Below are 26,623 nucleotides of genomic sequence, written 5' to 3' on the forward strand. Positions count from 1 at the left end.
TTCTTTCTTTCTTTCTTTCTTTCTTTCTTTCTTTCTTTCTTTCTTTCTTTCTTTCTTCCTTTCTTTCCTTTCTTTCTTTCTCTTTCTTTCTCTCTCTCTCTCTCTCTCTTTAAGGTTTCTTTGTGTAGCCTTGGCTGTCCTGCTGTCCTGGCACTAGCTCTGTGCACCAGGCTGGCCTTGAATGCAGAGATCTGCCTGCCTCTGCCTCCCGAGTACTGGGATTAAAGGCATGTGCCACCATCACCTGGGGAAAGAATTTGTTATTACTTGTGTTTAATGTCAAGAGAGTCAGTCATTTGTAATCTTATTTCTACTAGAAATGCAGATTAACATAGTTACTCTTTTCATCTAAGAAAGTGGGCTTACTCTGCAAAGGATTTTTTTTTTAAATTGAGAATATTTAATTTTTTTTATAGAAGTACCAAAAGAAAAACTTAGTTGCGGTATGTAATAGTTTATTACATGATGAAAAATAGTGTAATTTCATCTCACAAAGACTGTTCTCTGCTAGAAGAACCGTTTCATAGCGATGATTGGCTCCTCTGCTTTAGTTTTGAATTTGGCTGTTGTGAAAAAGTTCATTTCCCCCCCACCACCCTTTTCCATGACAGCCCTAAGGAAGAACCACACTGGGAATCCATCAGGAAGAAACAGCCCCCACATTTACTTTACGCCTAGAGTGGCCTTACCCCGTAGTCAGTGTATCCTGGCTCCGTCTCTGGCATTATCCTCAAGTCTGTACAATGTCCTGTGACTAATATACTCCAGCTGTCTGGGTCACCACTTTGGAGTACTGTTTATTTGCAGCCGTGATGCTGCCACGGGGAAAAGCTTTCCCTTTTGTTGGTTGAAAGCTTTCCCTGTAATTAGCAAAACAAGCATGCCTCTTACTTAGAGCAGGACTGGAAAGGCGGCTAGTGTCCACTGTACACAAACACTTGGAAAACAATTTGGCCTCACTTAGAGGATTAAACCTGCACAGCCCCGAAGCCTTGCCACTTTTCCCTAGGTAGGGCCTGCAGAAACTTAACATGCGTACCCAGGGACAAGGGCCAGAATATAACGGCAGCGTTATTCATGACAGCTGAAAATCGAAAACTCCCAGGATCCTCAGCAGCAGAATAGAGCTGGGAATTGAGTCTCTTCACACAATGGAAAATGTGGAACGTAGAAAAAAAATGAATGAACCACAGCCACTTGAGTCAACAACAGTGAAGCTCAGAATCAAAGCTTAAGGAAGGAGGAAGTCTCAGAAGACTGTGCACATTGTGTTTTCCTTTACATTAGGCTTAACTTAGACAAAACCACAATGGCATATTGAGAATACATATTGGTGAAACCACAAAGAGAAAAAAAAAAAGGTTGACTCAGAGCTCAGTCTAGTGTTGCATCTCTGTGGTTGGCAGGGGAGGTGGTGAAGAATGATCAGAGGAAATGCAGTGAGCAAGTGCACACACGGCCTCCAAAACCCAAAGCTCAAGTCAGATGCGTTCTGTTAGAGTGGTCTTCACTGCACGGCAGTTCTCAGAGCTCTCACTGTAAGCCCTAAGTGTGATCTCATAGCTTCCACGTGTGTGTGTGGGGGGTGTCAGGCATTTAGAAACAGGTTAGCCTGGGTGGTTTTAACTTAGGGTCTCATGGAGTTGAAGTGAGGACCAGCTGCTGCCGAGGGATCTGCTTCTGTGTTGGCTCAAGCGCGTGGTGTTGGAAGCCTCAGTTTTGCACTGGTTTTGAGAAGTATCTGTATAACTTCTTTTTGTTGGTGTGTTTGTGTGTGTGTGTGTATGTGAAAACATACACATGGTGCGGGTGTTAAAGGACAATCCATATGACTCCTCACCTTCCAGCGGGTCTCTTTGTTGTGTACTGCTGTGCATTCCAGGCGGGTTGCCAGCCTGTGAACTTCCAGAGACTCTTCTTTCTGCGTCGCCCATCTTACGTCGGATTACTGGAAATGCAGATGTGCTTGTTGCATCTGGCTTTATCACATGGAATCTGGGGATGTGAACTCAGGTCTTCATCTTGCATGGCAAGTGCTTTACCTGTTGAGCTCTTGTAGATGTGAGCTGCAGAAGCATCTCTTTGGCATTCCCCCAGTGTTGTAGCATTTACCCACAGCAGCCTTCTTCAGCATGGAGGGGAAGTGGACTACACCAGGGCAGGAACGCTGGGAGGTGGGGATCGCTGGCTGCCGTTTTGGAGGCTGGCTTTCACAGTCTCTCTTTTTAAAATATATTTCGGAATAATAACTTTTTAGAGACAAACTAAATTGCTAAGTTTATTTGTTTATTTACTTTGGATTTTTTGAGACAGGGTTTCTTTGTATAGCCCATGGCTATCCTAGAACTCACTCTGTAGACCAGGCTGACCTTGAACTCAGATCCACCTGTCTCTGCCTCCCTAGTGCTGGGACTAAAGGCATGAACTGCCACTGCAGGGAGATAAAGTTTATTTGTATATAGTAACTGTACAATCATCCCTTCTTACTGACAATAATGTCTTAGCAGCCAGGACAGAGAGGACAGTGTCACCAGTATGCAGAGCAGCTCGTGCATGGCATGAGTCTGCCTGGTGGGAAGGAGGAGGACAAGGAGGACTGGACCACTGATACCTGTCAGGCTAGGCGACGTAGAGGTGGCATTCCCGCTCTCCAGATGGCATTTTGTCTGCCTCTACATCTGGCAAAAGTCTGGGACCCCAGATTTTGAAGAGATGTCTTCAGAACAAAGGTCATTGTGAAGTTACAGTCCATGGCATACCCCTGCGTCTTCTGTTACTGTCTGTAATGACAATGGATAAGTAGTCCACACTTCACTTCCCATCCCCTACAAATGTGAAAGCTGGAAATGGCCTACGGAAGCCAAAACAGGATTGTTGTTGTCGTGTAAAAATTCATGTACCATTCTACTTCTTGTTTTAATATTAACTACTTTCAAATTATTAATTTATTTGCTCACCTCCCACCCAGATTTTTAAGTTAAGAAAATACATTGCGTATTTCCCCCTCAGTTTTGTGTGGCTGTCGAAGCGGCTGCTTTGAGAGTATTCCTGGGGTCAAATGCCCAGTTTGTGAGAGTCTCCTTTGTGAATCTCAGCATCTCTGGAAGGCAGGCAAAGCATCAGGTGAGGAAGTGGCTCTCACTTCTTACACTAACTTGTGGAGAGGAGAGGACTGCACACCACTAGCTCCCCTCAGACCTTTGCTCACCAGGTACGCCTCACACCTCCACCTCTGGGTGTGCAGACATTTGCTTAGCAGAGAGGCCTTTTCCAGACAGAGGCCCTTCCCGCCAGCTCAGAGAGAGTTTTCCTTCTCTCCTCAGCTCTGGGCCTCGTTTGTGGGGCTGTGTCTGTGCTGCTGTTTTGCATCATAGTTGTCATTTTATGAAAACAGAGTCCTCACCAGCAAGGGCCTTCTTTGATTAATGCAAAGATGAAAATGGCCAGTGTTCTGATGTGGTGCTGGTTATTTATTTACTTCAGTTAGCCATCTGTACTCTTTTGAGAAAAGGGAGGAACATTAATTGTATGTATAAAATGCCAAAAATACATGAAGGTTATTGTGTCTACAAGGGAAGTATAATTATTAGTGGTAATTATAGTAATTGAGATGATTACAGGATTAATGGTACTATTAAGCGTGATTGCGGTTGTCTTCTCTTAGGAAACATGTAGTAGCACACACCCGTTTCCTCAGGTGAGAGTGTCTGGGCCTTTGGCTCTGAGCTGCTTTACAGAAGAGCATCATTGCTCTGGACAGAGCACACCATGTGTAGTGAGACAAACTCTGGTCCTGGAGTTGGAAAACTTGAGTAGGCATCTCATTTCTGCTATTTTCTAGATGAGTGTCTTTGACTCTCAGCTGACTTGTCTAGAGGGTGGTAAACTCACTCGGAGCTGTGAGGAGGAGCAGATGGATTAGGTACCTCCAAAGCAGATGGTGGTACCAGTCGGAGGGTGGCAAGGGCACAGTGCTGCCTTGCTGGGTGGCGTGTAGTTGTACTTAGGAGGGGCTGGCTCAGAATGTCTTTGCCTCAGAGGATTTAAGTAAGTCCTGCTGTTTCACAGTGGTTGTTGATTGGAAGACAATGCCCGATGCACATGGTCCCAGGCATTCAAGGTCAAAAGGAAGAACTCATGCCCTTACAGCTCAGTTTTTTTTCTGAGCTTGGGCTGAGTTGAGGAAGTTTGGGCCGTGCCACTGCGTTGAAATGGTTTCAGGGGAAGAGAAAGTCACCATGGCACTAATATTCAGAAGACCTAAAGGATGGCGTGATGCCATACTTAATATGTTGTGGGTTGCAAATTTGCTGAGAGCAAAGATCTCTCTGGAGTTCTGGCCACAAATAAGAGCGTAACTGATAGCTGAGAGTGGGTTCCCTATAGTTATAGCCCTAGCACTCTGAATACAGGCTGGGAGGGGCCAGAGTTTAAAGCCGGCCTGGCTGCATATCCAGACATGGCTCAAAACAAACAGTAAGAGAAGTACATGAAGAAATGGATATGCTAATTAGCTGATTGTAGTAACAATTTCTTAATGTATACATAAGGCAGAATGTCACATTGTATATCCTAACTCCCTAATTATAGGCAGTTTTTGTCAAGCACATCTTAAAATGAAGCCAGAGGGAGGGGGAAAAAACTTAATTCACTGTGGGATTGTTGCAAGCATTCCTAGAGTGAATGAGGCTGATTGAATTTCCCGTGGTCAATATGGGATCGTTTTTCCTATTTTCGTGTTTCTCCTTATTTTTTTAAGTTATAACAATATTTTAATCTTGAGACTCACCATATATTACGTACATCTCTGACTGAAATAGTATTAGCTTAATAAAATTCCTTGTTGCTAACATGTTTTTTGCTGCTACTTGCAGGGTGAAGGCAGCATGAGTGGTGTCCGCGGGCAAACTTAGCCATTTGATTTCATTTAGGAGACAGCCACCCACTTGGAAGGTGAGTAAAGACTTATCTGCAACTTTTTGCTGTGAGAAGTCCTCAGCCTGCTGAAGAGTTGAAAGAACAGGAAGTGAGGCCCTGAGTGCCCAGCACCTACATCCAGTGTTGTTAGCATTTTGCTAAAAGTTTCTGTTTAGGTAGTTCTGTCCCTTTTAAAAATACTTCGGTTATTTTGTTTTTGCTGAAACACATGGGAATAAGTTGCAAATATCAAGACATTTTCTCCTCAATTTTTAGGGCTTCTAAAAATAACAGTGTTCTCCCATGAGTGGCATTTTAGAACACTTGTAAATTGTGTGACACCAAATCACTTAAGGAAGCACTTAAGTGTGTAACTGAGGCCGTCTCCCTTCATAGTTTACAGAAATAAAAGATTTTCACTCTGTCCAGTTAACGGGCTGCTGAGCAGTGCGGATTGGGTTGATGAGAACCATGTATAGAGGTACGGTGTTGGCCCCGTGTAGGAGAGGCCTGTAAGCTGCCTGTTCGCTGTGGCTGCCGTTGGGTTGGTGGGGTGAGTGAATCAGATGGCAGCAACTCTCCTCCTGACGAGCATTCAGAGGTAACCTAGTCTCCTGATCTATGTGGTCAAAAAGGTTAGTTAATTAAAAAAAAAAAAAATAAATCTGTATCTGTAGGAGAATTGGAAAGATCACGAATGGTCGTGTGAAGTTGAGGTTAAATGTTAGAATCAACACCACAGAGGCTGAAACTGATTCCAAGCTTTGAGACTTGACTATAGACATTTTATATAAAAGACTTGTTGGACTTCATCATTCTATAGCGATTATCGTTACATGTCACTGCATATCAGCTGATTACAGGAGCCACCGTTTCTGGCAGGGGAGCGACTGGCTGTTCTGAATTCCAGGCCTCTTATCACTACATGTATTATAAATACACGCTCAGAGCCACTTCACACACCAAACAGCTGTGTGACAAGCACTCAGATTAAGAAAAGCCACTATCTTCACCTCATCCTTTCCACGAGACACTGTGCTGCTCCTTTGACTTGTAGCAGTATAAATTAGTTTTCCTTTGTTCATTGTGTGTGTATATGTTTGCGTATGTCTCTGTGTAACACATAACCCAGATTATATTTTGGTATGCTTTTTGTCAGTCAGTCATTGTTGCAGACAGTTATAGAATGTCCATTCGTTGTCATTGCGCATTCTACTGTGTGAAAACACCACGATTTATTTATTCTAGCTGATGTGGATTGTTTTAAGGGGTTTACTCATCCAGGCCACCCTGCAGAGAAATGGGGACTGAGTGAGGTTTGTCTTTACCGTCACTACAGTGGAGTAGCAGTAGGATGCCAGCCTTTGCCCAGCTGGTGCTGTTTGTGAAGAAGCCCGAACATGGTGGTGGAAGATGCAGGCACCTGTAGAGCTCTGTGGTTTCTTCAGTCCTGCAGTGACTCTGGCTCCTCCCATGGCTCCCTGCTCTTTTCTGCTGGCTCCGTCCTCTGTGTCTTCCTCTGCAGTGCCTCCAGGCCGACTGCAGCCTCTTTCAAACAGGCCATGGGTGAATAAATAATTAAAAGCATGCTAGGTACTGGTATTAGGAATTAAGGAAGGGCAAGAGCACTGTGAGCTGTGCTTGCACCCGAGCGCCTGTGCTGTGGTTATAATGTCAGAGTTAAGGACACGCATTAGTTGTACTGCACAGTTCAGGAAAGCAAATTCAAAGACCATAGACCAAGCTGGTAACAAGGACTGCAACTAACAGGCACTAGTTGGCACTGTGGAGATTTGAGTCTGACTCAGTTTTGTAAGCTGTCCAAGGGCTAGAAGACTATATTATAAGAAAGTATTCTCCATGGGAAATGGTGTTTTTATTGCCAAATTCTGTTTTTCTAAATAAAGTTCTATTCAAATACAGTCATGCTGATTTGCTAACAGATTGTGTTATATAACAGTAGAGTTGAATAGCAGTAAAAGAAACCAGGGTAAGTAGTTGTATCAAATGATCATATGGCTCACAAAGCTGCAAATATTTATGATCTCCCTTGCTCAAAGTGTTTGCCAGCTCCTGCTTTATGTCATTGAAGCAAAGATATAGCAAGGATAATCAATGTGGTCATATAAGAATCTAAGCTCTTCAAGTGTGTTCATGTATTCAACCAATGAGTTTGTGCACTTAGAACATTTTTAGAGGTGCTTGAGAATTTACAAATTCCATTCTAGTTTTCTATGAGGTGTAACAAAATATAGTGTGGAAATAAAACTGCCAGTTTGTCAATTTAAAGTTAATATATCCACTGTCTTAATTAGTGTTGCAGATTTGATAAGTAGTTGCTCTACACAATCCAGTGGCCACCTCAGCAAGAGGACTGTGTGGTGTGATAGACACCAATTCTTACAGCTTTAAGACCCTGACTGTATTTGGGCGGTGACTCTAGGCCCCTGGGAAGGCTGCCCTATCTGGAGCGGGGGGGGGGGGGGGGGGGGGGGGGGGGGGGAGCTTTGGGCATGCTTATCACAGCAAGCCCAGCAGACCTCTGAATCATAACAAACCAAGATAATACAGTGTGGAATGTGGAGTGACCGATCAGTTTGTGTCGGTACGCTTATCCCTGCTTGCTCAAGGTCATACATAATGATTTATGTTTAATCGGAGCCTGTAGACACCACTGCAAGGAACACAAAGTAATGCCCTTCATAGTTATCTAAGAAATGTGTTTTAAGTATAATTTTGACCTAGTTATTGGTTTTTGTAAGTGCTTGTGTGTGTTTTATGGGTAGACGCTTGGGCTTTCATTGTCTGCCCACTTACTCCATGACTGTCCTCAGACAAGCTATGATCATGAGCCACCATAGACCACACAGGCTATGCTTCCTTCTTTCAGTCCAAGAGGTCTTTTAGGAATCACTGGGTGTTTATTGGGTGTTGTAGCTGTAATTATTTAGCAGTGTGTGATGATTCAAGGGAGCAGAAGAGCATACAGCTCCCCGTGATACTATCTATCGCCTCTGGAGCCACTGGACCACAAGTGAAATGCTTTTCACCGCATTTGGGGGCAGGCGTCTAGATGGGCAGCATTGCTCTCAGAAATTTCAGGACTTCTGAAGGAACCAAGGAGGAAATCTGTGAAATGCTGCTGCCAGAGCAGGTGGTCTCACTAGATAGAAGGGAGGCCAGCTGTGGTTCGTGAGGACCTGTGTGCTGCTCTCAGAGGAAATTAGTGTGGTTCGTGAGGCCCTGTGTAGTTTAGGAATGAATGAGCATACCCGAGCCTGGTGTGGTGGCACACACCTTTAATCCCAGTACTCCGGAGGCAGAGGCAGGTAGTTCTCTGTGAGTTCAAGGCCAGCCTGGCCTAAAGTTTCAGGACAGCCAGGGCTGTTATACAGAGAAGTCATGTCTTGAAAACAAACAACACTCCAAAACCAACCTCCCTCCAAAAATGAGGCTCTTTTCTCTTTCTCTTCTGTATTGGTTGCTCCCCACTCTGCAGTACTTTGCCATTGTTGATACTGTTCTGCACTCTCCCCACGCCCAGCCTCAGCTGGTTTGAACTTGTAGTCCTCATCTCAGTATCCCGAGTAACTGGCATTATTGGCTTGAACCACTGGCTCAGCCTAAAATGCCATTTCCTGAAGAAAAAAAAATGCCCATAGGAAAAATCATTTGCTCTGAGGCAGTAGAAAAACTGACTAATTCAGACCACCCGCTTAGTGTGCAGGTGATTGAGCCCAGGATAGCTCTCCCTGAAGCTGGCTGGGGAATCCAAGGGATATGTGGATCCATCTTGGCCGTGTTTGTGTGGAGACCTGCAGAGCTTTGAATTCAGGACGAGAAAGAATGATGGCGGCTGTGATTCCAGGTGTGCTACTGTGAGGCTAGTCCTGGGTGTCACTCTCTCTCTCCCTTCACTGAGACAGGGTTTCTGTGTGTCGCCTCAGCTGTCCTAGACTTGCTTTGTAGACCAGGCTGGCCTCCAACTCACAGCAATCCACCTGCCTCTGCCTCCCTGAGAGCTGGGATTAAAAGTGTATGCCACCCCAACACTTGGCTCTTTGGTCTGTTTTGATTGGATTGTCCCGGTCACATGCTTCAGTCCTAGCCTGAGGGTAACGTTTCTTTATCTGGAGTGGAAGTGAAGATGGATACGTACGGAAAGTTAGTGGTTGCCTTTAGTGACATAAACGTTAGTTGCCAGGACAGTCATTTGGTACTGGAAGGTTCACTAGTTGTGATAATGATAATTAACATGTGTTTGTTTGTTTGTTTTAGGGTTTGCAAAGTGTTTTGAGGCGTGTTGCTTTTGAACTGAGATACATATTAGGGTAGCAGAATGAACCTATGATGGAGAACATAAATGAGTTATAGGTCTGGGTGCATGAGCTTGCCATGTTACTCAACCCTTTTGTGCCCATTTCTTTAACTGTTCAATGGGGACAAAGGCTTTTACCCTGGTTCTGGGAAAGCTCAAATGAATGGATATTTGTGGGGAATTTCTTTTTTTTTTTTTTTTTTTAAAGATTTATTTATGTATTTTATGTATTGGAGTGCTCTGTCATCATGTACACCAGCAGAGAGAATCATCTCCCCTTACAGATGGTTGTGAGCCACCATGTGGATGCTGGGAATTGAACTCTGGACCTCTAGTAGAGCAGCCAGTGCTTTGAACCATTGAGCCATCTCTCCAGCCCCTTGTGGGGCATTTCTAACAATACTTCCAGATTGCTGTTCTTTATCCCTCGTTATTGTGTTGATGTCCTGTCATGTGGCCTGTGAGGGTCAATATTGTCAAGTCCTGACTTTTTCCATTCCACGCTTGCCTTTGTGTTGACTGTGGGGCATCTGCGGGAGTTAATAATTAATAAAGGAGGCAGAGATGAAGAACCCACACAAACGCTTGTGGCAGTGCCTCCATGCCCATCCCGTGTTGCTATCTACTCAGCTTTCTTCTGGCTTTTGCTCATGTTGCTCTACCCTGGTGGGAACGTACTTGGGTGGGGATGTTGAGGCATATGTAGGGTTGGTATTCACTCAGAAATATTTGTGCGGGGTTCATCAAGTCCTGTACTTAGAGCAGTAGATGACAAACACATTTTGGGGGTGGGAGGTGGTTTGCATGTGCCAGTAGGGTGTGAGATGTGGTCATTGACTGGTACTGTTTCTGAGGGTTTTAGGCAGCTCTGTCTAGGAGGCACTCTTTCTCTATTAAGACTATTTCTCCACAGTGCCTTTTTCTTTGTAATGTGGGAGGTGTGCTCTTGGGGCTCAGACATTTAGGGAGAAGGGTCATGTTGTGTTTTGAGGACAACAGTGATTTATTTGTATTTACTGCAGACTTCAGACTCTGAAGTTGAAGCATTGGTGTTGCCAATTCACAATACAGTTCCCACATCTGCAGCCATCAGAGCAAGGAAAAGTTAGTAGAAAACGCAGTTTGGACTCTCCATGCCATGCTTTTCAGGAAAAAGTGGTGCAAAGCTTATTTCATGGCCAGACCCACTGCCTCCCTGCATGACAACTGCCCCAGAGTTTCCGCTGGCCGCCTGGCACGTGGGAGGAGCTTACAGACGCCCTGAATGAACTGTGCCTTTCACTTTTTTTTAACCTTTCTTTTCACAAGGAATCATTTACAATGAGATACTCTCAGGAATTTCAGATGAGCCTTGCACTAAAACCCAGTGTCCAAACCCTCCTTTGTTATTGTTGTCTCTTTAAGAGGAGGAGGTGGGAACGTTTGAGTATTGATATCAACACCTGCTTTTAATGATGATGATTACATTTCAAATTTACTCATACTTAGAGGGGAAATGGATTCACTTCTAATTCTGTAGACAGAGCCTGAATTTACCAAATGCCTGTGGGAACCATAATAGGTTCTTGGATTTAATTCTCCCTGACTATGTTCTTAACTGCTCCAGAGCCTTTTGCCTTGCTGAGTAATCTGGGATTGAATATGAATAATTCCTTCATTCCTTCTGACCTGCCTGGGCCATCTTTTAACTGAGGAATCAGGATTCCTGTCATTTTCTCCAGTGACAGCAACACAAACAATAACAGCATTATTCACTGTGGGATGGATAGTACTGCAAATTCTTTTGTTGATTATTCTGTTTAGTATTTTCTCTTTTAAATCCTTAAAAAATGTTTTTAGTTGAAACAGAATCTTTATTTCCCCCCTTGCCTTCTTCCTAAGCTAGCCTCCCTTGAGATCCTCCCCTGTCTCCCTTTCCCCGATTCAAGGTGATAGCCGTTTTTTTTTTTTTTTTTTTTTATGGATTATGTGAAACACAAATCCCATCATACAACTCCCTAAGCCCTGGTGTCAACTATTTGCTGTTCATGAATCTGACTATTTCAAAATATATCATGTGAACCACTGAGCGATGTGGACAAGTGCTCCAAGTGAGAGAGGGGCCCAAGTTCAGGCCCCATCAGCCTCATCTCCTCCTGACTCCACGGGCTCCCCTCAGGAGCAGTTTGTAAGTCTGGAATTCACTTAGAGCAGGTCATGTTCCTTGTAGGCCAGTGTCTGCAGACCTGGTGGTGGCAGGTGTGTCAGCTTGCTTGATGTCTGAGGGACCTTGTTCTCGCTGTAAAGGGGTTCCTGTCACTGGCACAGTTATGATGCTAAGTGTGCATGATGAGATACAAGTTAAAGTAATTTGTAAGTTGCCAGACCTGATATAGGATGCAGCATTGGCTTCTTTTAAAAGTTTAGTTTGTTTTTTGTTTTAAGGGTCTAGTTCCTTTTACCATTTCTTACCTGGTGTTTATCTTGTGTAAATATCTTGTGTAAATAGGATTCATGAATGACTTGTTTAGCACCGTGGTTAGATTTTATCTTAAATTTTTAAAACTTTCTTTTCTTTTTAAAGGCATGTATCAGTAACCACAGCTTTCCACAGGAGGCTTCTGGCACTATCTTAACACACATATCAATTTCATCTCGAAGGACTCACACCTGGAGTCCTGGGCATCTGCTGTGGGCACTCTGTGCTGTCCTTTGTGGCTCCTTTCTGGGAGCCTTTGCACTGGCTTTCCTCCTTCCCCCAGCTCATACTCTGATTTTTCTTCTTTTACCTTCTAGTTTTGCAAGCTTTCTAACAGTTTGCAAACAGGAGGTAAGACTTCTGAACTGCTGTATACCTGAGAGTGTGGCCCTCATGAATAATTGATTGCCTGGGTAGGTGTAGAATTCATGGCTGGAAATCACTGAGTTGCTGATGGGGAAGGTGCTGCTCACCCTTTCCCAGCATCTAGGCTTCCCATCAGAACACCAGCACCTGCTAATTCTCCATTCTTTGTAGGGCCTTTCATTGTGTCTCATTCTTCGTTCTTTATCACCAGTATCAAATAGTTTAATGATAATAGGCCATGGTTGGGATATACTTTTGCTGAGATCCAAGTGAGCAGGGTGATGATCAGTTGTACCGATGTCACAAAACCTAAGAGCACTTGGGAAGAGAGTCCTGTAGATGACTCTCTTAGGTGTAGATGAGGTTGGTCCTTAGGTGTACTGGAAGGAGTTTTCTTAGTTGGTTAACTGAAGCAAGAAAACGCACCATTTCCTGGTTTGGGGTCCTGTTTAAGGAGAGAATTGGCTGAGACCGAGCAAGCATGTGTTTCTTCTCTCTGCTCATGCTTGTCAAATGGTGGTTTACCCTGAGTTCTACTCTGACTCACCTACAGGGATGGACTGTAGCAGGGAATTGTAAGCCAAATAAACCCCTCCTCCCCTACGGGTCGTTTGCCAGGATGTTTGATGCTTAGTGTTTTTTATGATCTGTGCCACAGTTTTGGCTTTCCCAACTGTTTTCTCAGCTTCCTTCTCGACCTGCTGTGAGATGTTGACTTGTGTGAATGCCTCTTCCCAAGAATAACTTAAATTTTTCTTGGAACCCTTCAAAAGTTGTTTAGTACCATGTTTTTATTGTGCTTTCTCTTGTTGACATTTCCTGAATGTTTTCATAAATTAAGTAGGTATTCTGAAATTAATTTTTTTTTTTTTTACCTTTTGAAACTTTATTTTCCCGCACCATTTTTGCTTTAAGTTGGATTTTTTCTCCTTATTTTGTCTTTCATGTTAGCTATTTTAAATGCCTGATGGTTTTGCAATGTTTGTTTCTGAGGCAGAATGAGGCTTCACAAATTAGAGGATGTGTCTTCTTTTGGTCTGTTAAGTCTATTGCCTTCATTTTCCAGCTTTTAAAAAAAACTTGGAAGATTTTACTCTCTGCTCCTATTAACTTTGTCCTAGGAGACTTACCCCCTTTTTAAAAGAAATAATTGTTTTTGTGTTGATAATTTGGAAGACAGGTACTAACTGTATTTGCTCATTTAACTTGAAGTCCATTTGGAAGTCATTAAAACCAAAACCAAACAAGCCAACAACAAAGGGAGGTCAGAATCCGCAGCATCAGTCTTTGGTCAGATACACTTGCAGGGGTGAGCGAGCATTTGCACTCTGTTTCTAAAGGTGTGGGATATATTTAGATGGCCCCAGTGGAGATCTTGGCTTTCTCGTTAACTTGCAGCAGCTGCCTCACTTTTTTGAGCTAAAAGCTTTTTATTTCAGGGCCTTAAGTACCAATAAATGTATAAATGATAATTGGGCCTTCTGATAAAACAGTGATTAAAAAGATCCTCAGTGATGTTTCCAAAGGCATTTTCCAGAGGCTAAACATATAATCCTAAGATTAAAATGCAGTGGACACATTAAATTGTTTTTCATAAAAAGCAGAATAATAGATTTTAAATCTTTTTGCTACTGGCCACCCACAAAGGACATTCCCAGGCCAAAGAGATTAGATTTAAATACAGCACAGGGAGCAGCTAGGTTAAATTTGTGAGTGTTATTCATAGTGAAGGTTTCTACAAGGCACCCTGGCAATGGTCGGTAAACTGGCAATGGGTCGGTAAAGGTGTTTTTAGCTTTAATTCAGAGAGCAGGTCGCTGCAAACGTGAAGGGCAGAGTGGTTTTTTTGGTCCAGGCTAACTGACTGTGGATTATTTCATAATTCTTGGTGGTCAGTTCTATTGTTTCCTGTTTGTCTGGATATGGGATGTACCCACCATCTGCATCCACACAGAACTGCGTGGAGAAATGCTTTGGTCATCATGCAGTAAACAAGATTCGTTTCTGGCCTTGGGCTTCAGTAGATAACAGACCGCTCTTTTACAAGGCTGTGGTGACAAACAATTGCCACACTTCTTGTCTATCATGTCCATATCCAGACAGACAAGGAAACCCTGTTTCCATGCTGATTGCTAGGAAACCTTGCCCACAGTACTTCCTTTTGGATGTGCAGGGCTAAGTGCTAAACAGTCTACTTTCCATCTGAACTGGCCGGATACACTCTAGGAGGCTTTGTAGGAACCTTTGTTTAGAAAGTTACTCTTGTCTCTTGAAACTGCCTACAGTATAGTAATATTTTTAGCCAAATTAAATATAAATACATTATAAATTCTTGTGTGTTTAGAAAGGGAGCTTCATTGTTTAATTAGCAACTCCTCACTTGCTCCAGACTTCTGTCTTCCTCATGCCGTTCAGGCAAGCCTCCTTGTTCCTTTGTTTGTTTGTTTCTCTCTCTCTTATTTTGATTTTTTTTTTTCTAGACAGGATTTCTCTGTATAGCCTTGGCTGTCTTGGACTCACCTTGTAGAACAGGCTGTCCTCTAACTCACAGAGATCTGTACTCTCCAAGACCTTCAGTGCCAAGAGGGAGCTCTGTGGTTAATGACACACTCACTGAACCATGCTTTACCTTGTGTTTCCTGCCTGTTGTCACCCCCATTGACTGTCTCAGTTGCTGCCTTGTCACATACCCACTTTCCAAGTTCTGGACCCTAGCTTTGCTCAGTTTATCTAAAGAAGCTTGGACTTTTAAAACACTTGTGAATTCTGAGGGCCAGCAAAGGGAAACCAATCTCCCCACCCCTTCTCCCTCTCCCTTTGTCTTAGTGAAAAGGAGAAGTATATGCAGAAACCACCACTTTCTGAACTTGCTAGAATTAGTTCATGCTCACTGCTTAGAGCCTAGTTCTGCCCTATTTATAGATTCCTGGATAGAAGAGTCAGAGAACGACCAAAGACAGTTTTCAAGCATATTTAGATTCTATGCTTGAGGACAACAGTTATTAAAGTCTCATCCTGTAGCCAACATGATGTTGGCACTCACTGTTTGGTAACTGTTATTTGTATTCCTTAACAAATTTCTGTTGGTTGAAGTGTGTGTGTATGTGTGTGTGTGTGTGTGTGTATGACAGAGAGAGAGAGAGAGAGAGAGAGAGAGAGAGAGAGAGAGAGAGAGAGATTGTTGTATAATGGATGACCTCAAAAGTGCTACCAGGAAATAAAGGGGTTAAATTTGTGACACAGATTTTGTGATTCAAAAAAAAATATGTGAAGTATTAAAAGACAGAGAACAGCTTTGTCATTTTTCACTTGAGATCATCATGAATAGGCTTCTCATCTGGTTGAGAATTTAACTACCCAGTTTCTCTATGAGAAAAATTGTTCTGCAGCAGAGGGTGAATGAAATATTCTGTCCACTGTGGGACTCCCCCAGCTTGTGGAAGAGATGGAAAGAAAGGGTGGCATTTATGGAATTTGACTATACTGCCAAAAGGGCTGTGCTTGCCAGCTGCAGCTGCAGTGGTGCCGAGGGAGTGCTGGGGCAAGGGAGTGCGAACCCACAGAGGCTCGGAGATGGGTGCCCTTGGTAGCGTGTCTTAGAGATTGCTGGCATTTCAGGAGATCCCTGTGCGGAGGCCCCAGGTAGGACATTGCCTGGGAGACAATTGTTCTCCATAGTAAGATGGGGAAGAGTTGGGGCAGGGGGAAGAAGGTATGTGTTATTGAGCAGTCAGTGTGTCTGCCCATCATTGTCCGAGCTAAGGTCCTGTAAGCTCAGGGAAATTATTAGTCTGGTAATTGTTCTCAAACCAGGGGCACCAATCTGGTTCCTATGAGATAATCTGCTCTCACATGCAGGCTCTCCATAGCAGATAATTGTTTTTGTATTGGTGGTCTGTACTGAGGGATTTGCAGTTCCTAACATCCAAGGTGAGGTCAGGGGTGACTTTCTTGGGAGATAGTTTTCTTCTTCCGCTGCAGGTGCTAAGGACTGTGCTCAGGTGTGCTCCACAAGTGCTTTGGCTCAAGGAGCTGAGCCATTTTTAGGTCTTTCTACCTCCTAGGCGATTCTAGACCCTGCCAAGATGACAGTGACCAGCAACCATCACAGATGTTGGGTCACCATGCATGAGAACCATTTTTCATATTATCATGGCTCTAGTTACTGTTGGAAGGACTGACACAAATGACTCCATTTTTACTGTTGACATTGAGACAAGGTCTCCTGATGTAGTACAGGCTGTCCTTTTAACTTGAGATAGTCCTGGTCTCAGCTCGTAAGTACTGGGTTTATAGGCATGTGTCATCATGTCCAGTGATTTCATGCATCAGGATTTCAGTCCTGATGAACTGCTGCCACTGCCATTACTGGTAAACCCTCCTGTTTGGTCTTGATGGGCCCCTGTCACTGGGATGAGATCTGTCCCCTTTGGTCTAATTAGGTCCCATATGTTTATGTGTGTGTGAGGAGCAGTCAGAGATGAAAAGGAGTCTGTGCCAGAAACCTTTTTGGCCAAATTCAAGACATTAGAAACTTACCTGGAGCCAGGTATGGTGGTGCATGCCTGTAATCCCAGTACTTTGGAGGCAGAGGCAGGTGGATCTCTGAGTTTGAGGCCAGCCTGACTTACAGTGTGAGCCAGGTATGGTGGTGCATGCCTGGAATCCCAGTACTTTGGAGGCAGAGGCAGGTGGATCTCTGAGTTTGAGGCCAGTCTGGCTTACAGTGACAGCAAGGCTACACAGAGAAATCCTGTCTCAAAAAAGAAGAAGAAGAAGAAGAAGAAGAAGAGGAGGAGGAGGAGGAGGAGGAGGAGGAGGAGGAGGAGGAGAAGGAAGAAGGAAGAAGGAAGAAGGAGGAGGAGGAGGAGGAGGAAGAGGAAGAGGAAGAGGAAGAGGAAGAAGAAGAAGAAGAAGAAGAAGAAGAAGAAGAAGAAGAAGAAGAAGAAGAAAAGAAAGAAACTTACTTTACTTTCCCGGAGTTGTCCAAGGCTTCAGTGCTGTCCATTCTGTGGCAATTCTTAGCATCTCAGAAATGCTGCTGAGGCTGTGCTAGAAGCTGCACTACTGCGGAAGGTCAGTGGACAGCAGAGTCAAAGATCTTCAAGTAGAGTTGAAAACTTAAAACTTAACAAGTGCAAATGTCTAAAGAACAAATGCTTTGAAAAACCAACCTGTTAGAGCCATTTTCAGTGAACTTGTCAGTCACTGCTTTTGAGAAGGAATGGACACTGTGGATGACAAAAATTAGACTAGCCTTGGAGAGAACGCTGAAGGAAGTTTACTCCCTGACAGAGTGGTTCACTCTCATCTCATAGCATTGTAGGATGAAAACAATGGTTCTATATAATACACCAGGACTGTAAAAGTTGGTCTAACTTTATTTTTATGAATAAGCTTAAATTTATTTTTCATTTAAGAAATGATATAGTTTGTCAAAATTAGGGTTCCTTTTTTATGTAACTCCCATTTCATTTTGCCTGTCGTTTTGAAGGGATATTGAAGTTTGTCAGGCCTTTCTGCATCTGTCTAGATGATCATATGCTTTCTGACTGAAAGTGTGTTTATGTGTATATTACACTTACTGAGTCCTATATTTTGAACCATACTTGGATCCTGGAATGAAATTGACTAGGTGATGTTTGTGAATTTAGTTTGCAAGAATTTTATTAAGAAATTTAGCATCCCTAGGTAGTGGTGTTGCATACCTTTAATCCCAGCACTTTGGAGGCAGAGGCAGGCAATCAACTTCTTGAGTTCGAGGCTAGCCTTGTCTACAGAACAAGTTTTAGGACAGCCAGGGCCACACAGAGAAACCCCTCTTGAAAAATGAAAACAACAACAACAAAAACAAACGAAAAGTTTCATCGGTATTCGTGGAGGAAACTGGTGTCAAGTTTTATTTGTTGTTGTGCCCTTACCCAGCTCTGGTGTCAGAGCAGTGCTGGGCTGGAGAGGTGTCTGGCGGGATCCCTGTCATCCTACTCCGCGGAGCACTGTGATCAGCGTGAGTCAGGCACTCGGTCTTCTTGAAAGCCTGGTAGAATTTGCTGGTACATATGGTCTTGGGCTTTCTCTGTTCGGAGACTCTGGTTTACAGCTTCCATCTTGTTCATTGTTGTGTGGATCCTCATGATATTGTACCTGTGTCTAGGAACTGATTAGTTTCTTTTGGATTTTCATGGTTTTTGGATTGTAAAATACTACCCTGTGAGTCTTGGATTTCATTGTAACCTGTAGAAATTGCCTCTTTTTTTTTTGTTTTTAATTAATTTAGTTTCCCCCCAACCAAGTCTTGGCAAGCTTTGGTAGGTGTTTGTCACGGTTTATGTTTTTCGAAGAACCAAGCCTTTGAGTCTGTGTATTATTGTTTTCATCTCCATTTCATCAGTCTTTCTCTCATCTTTATTATTTCTTGTTGTCTGCTGGTTTTGGGTTTGGATTATTCTTGTTTTTATAAGACTTTAGAGTACACCATTGGATTATTTATTTGAGGCCTTCCTCATTTCTTTTGTGTAAGCACTCCTGTGTATAAACTTTCCTTTGCCTTGGCCGTCTCTCAAAGCATCTGGTAGACTGTGTTTTCATTTGTTTTGCACTCTAGGGATGTTTAAAGTGTCCTTGTTTTCTTTAACGACTCACTGGCCATTCGTGAGCCATGTATTTAGTCTCCATGGATTTGTGTAGTTTCTGCCATTATACTTGTTGTTGAGTTCTGAATTTATTGCATTGTAATCTGAGAAGATGAAAGGAATTTCTTCATTTCTTTTATGTTTTGTCAAACATGGTTTGTGGCCTAGAGAATGTGGTCTGTTTTAGCAGACCAGGGTTTCATGGTTGGCAATCTGCTGGGTGCAATATTCTGTGTGCACCTGGTGAGCCCTTTGTACCCATGGTGTAGTTTAGCCCCAGAGTTTCTGTTGGCTGTCAGCTGGATGACCTTTCGAAAGCCAGGGATGTGGCACTGAGGTCAGCCACCATTACTGGCCTGGGACCTTTTCGACCTTTACTGTCCATTAGTGTTTGTTTCTGGAAATGGCCCATTCTTTTCTCTGAACGTTTCAAGTATTCTTAACTTTCCTTTGTGGTTTTCTGAAGCTGTTCTTCTTGTCAACTCTTTAGAATGTTTTTCCTCCTCCCTTTATTCTGATGCTTTCTTTACTGGCTCACACAGAGGCAGCTTTTAGCTCAGCATCTTACCTGGAAGCAATTTTTACTCAGAATAAATATGCCCTTTTCACCAAAACAGAACTTAAGTTCTTCCTATTTTTTGTATGTGGAATTTCACATGATAGTTAGGTTTTTACCTCTTAATAATATTAGCAAAGACACAAGAATAAAAATCTAAATTGTTTATACATCAGGAATTCATGAAAATCCATTTGTAAATGAGAACTGAATCCAAATAATATTAATGAGGGACTGAAACAGAAACCAATTATCACATGTCCACACGGTCAAACTGTTTTGTTGTTTTGTGTTTATATTAGGATATGTGTATATGTGTATGTATGTGCGTGTGTATGCGCACACTGTGTGTATGTTGGAGCATGTGTACACGTGGAAGCGGGAGGACAGCCTTGGAAGCCATTCTTTAGGAGCCGGACACTTGGCTTTTGGAGGTAGGGTCTCACTGGCTTGGAGTTCACAGGGTAGGTGGTGAGGGAAGCATTGAAGTTCGCCTTTCTCTCCCTCTCCAATGCTGGCATTCCAATGTATGCTGCCATGCTTGTCTTTAGTGTTTTGTTGTTTTGAGCATGGGTTCTAAAGCCTAAACTCAAATTTTCATGCTTATATAGCAAGCACCTTGCCACTCCAGCTGTGACATGGATACATTATTTATTTATTTATTTATTTAATCACTTTACAGCCTGATCCCAGCCCCCTGGCATGGATACATTTTTAAGGTGGCTTTAAGAAACCTCTGTGGAAGAAACAGCTTTCTTTTGAAATGACCAGATCTCCTCCCCTCAGTTTTTTTGTTTTTTGAGACAGGGTATCCCTGTGTAGCCTTGGCTGTCCTGGAATCCTGGACTGGCTTTGTAGACCAGGCTGGCCTTGTACAGTGAACTCTTACATGTTTGAACTTTTGCTGGATCTGCCATAAGAGAAGGATTTTGAATAACCATTTTTAAAAAGTCATCAGGTGAGGAACAAAGAATGAGCAGACACCAGCTCCTGTAATTAATACTATAACTGCAAGTTCAGGTGTCATTCAAAGTACTCGCAGCTCACATCCCACATTTCAGCAGTGCTTTTAGTGGCAGCACTCATTGGGTCCTTGGAACTTCCCAACGTAAGTGTTGTAGGCTAGCTTGTGATGCAGGCTGGACAACCCTTACGGTTGATGCCTGGAGGACCTGTTGGCGTTGCTATCATTCCGGAGTGGAATATGTTCTTAGAATGGGGTTTGTTTAAGAAAGGGTTACATGGGCTGCTGAGAAGACTGTGCCTTCTGAATCTGTTGGATACAGGATTTTGTGTGTATCTAATGGGACTATTTCTGCATCAGTCAAATTACCCATCCTTCATTAAGACAATCATTACAGACACAGACAAACATGAAAAAAAAATCTCAAGGAGTTACATTGATTGCTCTGAATTCTGTGGTTTACAGAAGACTAGGCAGCTAGAATTCTCCCTAAGGGCCAGAAAGATCATGAGGACTTAGCACTTTCTATGCTTACGAAAGCTGCACTAGAGGTTTCCTAGGGCTCTCTTGGGTCACTGTACTTTGTATTTCTTTCCATGCCAGTAAATGTCCAAGTGAACTCTGATTTGCTTAAGAGTTCCCAGAAAATAAGGCCTATCAGATAAATGACAAATGCCTAAAGCAACAGAAAAAAGCCAAGGCAAGGCCCAAGGAGCACTGGCTCAGCACTTACTAAGCATTTCCATCTGTAGACTTCAACCACTAGTTTCTCTGTGTCACCCAACAGTGGGAGAAAGTGCCTGATGCTGGCAGAAGCTGAGAGACGAGAAAAAGTTCCTGCACTAAAAGTGACTCCGTAAGCTTTGTGGGACCTTCCTTTTTTCTTCTGGGTCCAGGGTTGACTTACTGTGAGTGGCTGATGCCCAATAAGTATCTTTTATCTTGCCCAAGTTATAACCAGAGTTTTCAGGCAGAAGTAAAAAACTGCTGTAGTAGTTTGAATGAACATTCCCCGCCCCCATAGGGAGTAGGGGCACACACAGTGATGGATAGAGGTGAAAAACGGAGGAAGGAGAGTGTGGCCAGGTCCAGTGCTCCTGGGTTTGCCTTCCAGTTCCCTTTTCCTTTTCTCCCTTCTTAGCGGACTTGGGATTGAACCGGCTCTTCCAGGTAGCTGCTCTGCTGTACTGTTACCTCTCAGCAATTCTGTCTTTTTAATGGTGCCCATTTTAGCAGGTGTGGGGTATTACCATGTCATGATTTTGATCCCATTTACCTGATAATTTGTAATGGTAAGCATTTAAACATTTTTTTCTTAACCCACTTGGCCATTTGAATGACTTCATCAGAATAGACATTCAACATTTCTGAATTTTTTTTCTCTCTTTTTGAGACAGGGTTTCTCTGTGTAGCCTTGGCTGTCCTAGACTCACTTTGCAGACCAGGCTGGCCTTGAACTCACGGAGATCCACCTGCCTCTGCCTCCCCAAGTGCTGGGATTATAGGCGTGCACTGTTGCACCTGGCCTTTTTTTAATTTTAAATTAGGTTATTTTTTACTATTGCTTGTGGAATTCTTTATATATTCTGGCTATTAACTCTTTATCACACATATGGTTTACACATACTCTTCTCCCATTCTGTAGGTTCCATTTTCACTGTTGTGAATGTTGCCTATGTCATAAAAGCCTTTTAATTAGATGTAATCTTTGTTACCTGTGCATTTACATCATACTTAATTTCTCTGAAGAGTTTAATTAGTTGAAATCTCATGTTCAAATCTTGGATTCGTTTTTTGAGGCAAAGTTAGAATTTATGAAGAAAGTGTTTTAATATAGTTTTAAGTGGGCAGAAAGAGAAAGGAAAGACAGGAGGTAGGATGGAGGCACAGGCTCAAGAAAAAGGCAATAGTATACACTTAAGAGGAATTAGAGCAAAGACTGTCGGTGGTTTTTATGTTTTGTGTGTTTGTGTGCTGGAGGTTAAACCTCGTGCATGCAAGTATTCTATGACCGAGCCACATCTACAGCTTTCCTGAGCACCTTTTGTGTATGATGTAGGATAAGATTCTTTTCAATATGGATATCTAGTTTTCTCAGAGCCACTGACTGAAGAGACTAGTTTTTCTCCATTGTACATCTTGGCACCCTTGCTGAAGATGAGTTGACTGTGTATGTGTAGCTCTACTCTCTGGCCTCTGTATTCTGTGCCAGTGATCCTATAACACCATGATGCAGTTTTGATTACGGTAACTCTGCAATGTCCTTGAAATCATGGGTGATGCTTCCAATTTTTTTTTTTCTTTTTTCTAAAGACTGCTTTTCTTTACATGTGTTCTGTAATTCCTCATGTATTGTCAGGTTTCTTTTTCTATTTCTGTCAAAGATGTCTTTGAGATTTTGCTAGGAATTGCATCACACCTATGGAGTTATTTGGTAGTGTGAGTATTCAACAAGGTTAATTCTTCTAGTCCACAAACAAGAGTGTTTCTTTCAGCAGTGCTTTATAGTTTTCTGGGTATGAGTGTGGCTAGACTTACTTTGAAGTGACTTTCCACATCTTTGGGACTAGAGAGATGGTGCAGGAGTTAAGAATATATACATACTGCTCTTTTACAGGCTCCTCGGTTTGGTTCCTGGTACCCAGCTGAGGTGACTCACAGCTGCCTATAATCTCAACTGCTGGGTACCTGGTGCTTTTTCTCTCTGGCCTCTGAGGGTATCAGCAGATGACACATACCCTATCATACCCACCAAAATGGAAACAAAACCAAACTTTTAATTTTTTTCTTTTGATTCTATGCTAAATTAGTTTTTTTTTAATCTTAATTTTTCTTTCTGAAGCATTCATTATACAACTCGATTTTGTGAATTTATTTGTAGCCTGCTACTTAATTTACTCATTACTGTACTTTGTTTTTGGTGGATTTGTTTATGGTTTTTTAAAGACTATGTTGCATTGAAGCAGAAATGATTTTTATTCTTCCTTTCCAAATTGCATGAGTTTTATTTCTTTTTCTTGCATAATTGTATTGGCTTGGTCTTCTGAGAGCACACCAAATGTGAGTGGCTGGTTTGGATTTACAGAGGGTTTTGGTTTTCTCCATGGAGTATGGTTTTAGTTGTGGGCTTTTCATTGATTAATATTATTGTGTTGAGGTAGGTTCTTCTGTGCCTAATTTTTTTTTCTTTTGTACACTGTTCATCATATAAAGGTATCGCATTTCATTAGGTTCCTTCTTCACCTGTTGATATGGTCACATGATTTGGAGCTCTACTTTGAGGGAGCATTATTATCCTGTATCCCTAGCACAGTGCTGCCAGCATTAGTGAACACTCAGGCTGAGATCTAAGGAAAGTATAAGACTGGGGCCAGCTCTTTTGGAGGGTTAAATGATGGAGAGCGTTCCTGCTGCGTATTTCACTGTTTTATCTAATAGTAGAAAGGGAGAGTGAGGAACATGTAGGGCAAAAGAAGAAAATACAGAGAAATCAGAGGACAGTAGGCAGCATCGTTCTGATTGGCAGGCTGTGATGTCATCTCAGCTGTCAACTTGATGGGGATCTAGAATCTTACGTGGGGAGTGAGCCTCTGCTATGTTACCCGACAATTGTGAGGTGCCATGTGGGCACATGGTGCTGAAAATATGGCTCCTTAACCTTGACACAGTTAACAGCAAACAGTACTATGCCATTATTTGTTGGTTTTCATCAGTGGAAACTTCTTCAGATACACCATTGAGCAAAACCTTAGCTTTTGGGGCTGGAGAGATGGCTCGGCTCAGCAGTTAAGAGAGTGACAGCCCTTCCAGAGGACTTGGCTTCAAATCCCAGTAACCACATGGCATTTCACAACTGTCTGTAATCCAGGATCCTTCACACAGGCATACATTCAGGCAAACCACTAATGTACATAAAATAAAAAGAAGTGAATTATTAAAACAAACAAACAAACAATCCTTAGCTTCCAACATAGGTGACTGTTGTTGATCACTGTCTGTGGAGGTCATTGTTTCTCTGCCTCAGAGCCTGTAGTTCAGGTAGTCTTCCTCCCCCTGTTTTCCTCCTGAAAAATAGTCTCTTCAGTTTTTGGGGAACTTCTTGGGGGTGGATTACCTTATGTACTGCAGTATTCCATAATCCTTGGTGACAAACATAGTTTATAGTGATCATCTCAGGAGTTGCTTTATTTCTCCCAGAAGAAGGGCTGTGAGCCTTGAAGGAGGAGGTCTTTGCCCTCTACTTAATGATATTAGTGTGATCAGCTCACAGGGAGTGACAGTGGTGGTTCTCATCCTTCCAGTTAAAGAAGGAGAGAGACAGACGGCTGGCCTTGTCAGCAATTACAAGATGCATGGTGTTTCACTATCCTGTGTGACTTGCAGTTATCCTGAGAACTTACTTTGCTGATATAGTGCATAAAAAGCACAGACAAGCGCCCCCTCCCCACATACACATCATAGCTATAGAAAGGGCAGTTATCCTTTTACGTTCGTAGATTTTTCATCTACTAAGTGGGTACGCCATTTGCCTTTGGTAATTATAAGCTTACTTGTGTGTAAGTAATGTGTTTATATATTTGTAGGCATTCTGCATGCAAATATATAGTTTATAGATTTTAAATCTGAGCTGTATAAGGACATACACGTGCATACTACATGAAGTTCTTAGCATGATGCTGGACACGTGGTAGCACTCATGCACAGCAGATGTTATCACACTATTGTGTATTGTATGCGATGGTTATAGTCATGTATTGTTTTGTGCCGGCTCTGGATGGTGCCGCTTTCTGTGTGCTAAATCTCGTTCCAGAAACAACAATGCTCCTTGCAGGAGAATGGATGGGCTCTGTTTGAATTGTATCCGATTCCAACTTGCTTTTCTCTGTTGCTGTCTTTTTGATTTAAGCCTATTTCTTAATGCCTACTTGTGTTGTCTTGAAGACTTAGCAATTACAGTTGATGTTGGTTCATGATGCTTTTCTGGGATTGGGAACTTGTGGGGTATTAGGAACACAGCCTGATAAAGATGTATAGTGGTTCTACATCTTTTAAACCTTTCAACTTTACTTATGGAAAGAAATTGCTTATAAAGTAAGCTGAATTTCTTAGGCAGCGATAATTTTTCCCCAGTAGTTTGATTAGAAGCTTGATGCTTGCAATTGGCCAGGGATAAGAACTGTGACCTCTTGGCCTCTTTTTTACCTTGTCCGCATGGTTCCCAATTAGAGTCCTAATAATAATATCAAGGACTCTTGCATTCTTTCCTATCTCAAAGACCAAAAGAAACTGATCCTAGTGAGGTCCTTGGGGCAAGGTCTCATTCTGTGCTTTACGCTGGCCAGCTTCAGGCTGGTCTTGGGCTCTGGATCCTTCTGCTTCCTTGGAAGTCATAGGCATGTACTGCCATACCCAGTGTTAATCATTTATATTTACTCTTTGAAGAATGTCATGTCTCCTGCAGTAGCACTAGTCATACAGGGCTCACTATGTAAGACTGTGGTGGGCCTGGAACTCGTAGTGAGGCCTCTGCTGGGATTAGCACTTGCCACCATGCTTGGTGGCTCTAGTTCTATCTGCACTTACAGGCTGTTTATATCCGTGATTCTCTACCTTCCTAATGCTGTGACCCTTTAATACAGTTTCCATGTTGTGGTGACCCCCAACCCTAAAATTATTTTTGTTGTACTCCATAACTGTTAGTTTTCTACTATTATGAATCATAAATATAGGTGTTTCTGTTGGTCTTAGGCAACTCCTGTGAAAGGGTCCTTTGACTCCCAAAGGGGTCACGACCCACAAGTTGAAAACAACTGGTTTACGGTGACTTGTTTTCTCAAGATTGTTAAAAGAATGTGTTCAGAATTATCAAAGCTCTAAATGAGTGTTCATTTTTTTAGAATTATTGACATTATAAGGATAGACTTGAGGATCAATATTGGATTTCCTGGAAGAGATTTCTGGTGTAGTCAGGGATTTCATATAATTGAGATCTGCTTCTTTCCTGTCTTTCGCATTATTGAGGAACCAAGACAAGAAGTGTAGTGATATGTAAAGCGAAGCCTTTGTGTTTGGCTTTGAGTGAAATGTTTCAGCAAAGCCTTTGCTATGTTTGGGTTAATCAGTAGAGGCTGAGAAATTGTTTTGAGATTGAACCTTGAAGAAAGGTTTCTCTGGAAAATCTGCACTTGGTGCTTCGCGAGAACTTGCAGCTACACCGACCTTGGTCCTGAGCCACTCCTGGCAATCCTGGAGTTCTTACATTTGGTTATGGTTAGCCATGATTGAGAGGAACCGAGATTTGGGTGGGTTGTCTGCACTCAAAGGCAGCAAGAGCAAGATAACTTTGATAGCTGCAACCTTTCCCAGCCCCAGTTATCCTTGTACATATTCGAATAAAGTAACTGGAGTGAGC

General features: G+C 42.6%; 1 protein-coding gene across 6 annotated transcripts in view; it reads left to right on the forward strand.

Annotated features, from left to right (window-relative positions):
- Sgms1 (sphingomyelin synthase 1) overlaps positions 1-26,623 on the forward strand; it is a 237,797-nt gene that overhangs the window by 28,711 nt on the left and 182,463 nt on the right. For all 6 annotated transcript variants that reach the window (XM_055613842.1, XM_055613840.1, XM_055613841.1 and 3 more), the window contains exon 2: positions 4,875-4,953. The gene's annotated coding sequence lies outside the window, so the exon portion shown is untranslated. The remainder of the gene's footprint in view (positions 1-4,874; positions 4,954-26,623) is intronic.

This window comes from Psammomys obesus, unplaced genomic scaffold (genome assembly GCF_907164565.1).
Source record: "Psammomys obesus unplaced genomic scaffold, mPsaObe1.curated_primary_1811, whole genome shotgun sequence".
In the NCBI taxonomy this organism is placed as follows: Eukaryota; Metazoa; Chordata; class Mammalia; order Rodentia; family Muridae; genus Psammomys; species Psammomys obesus.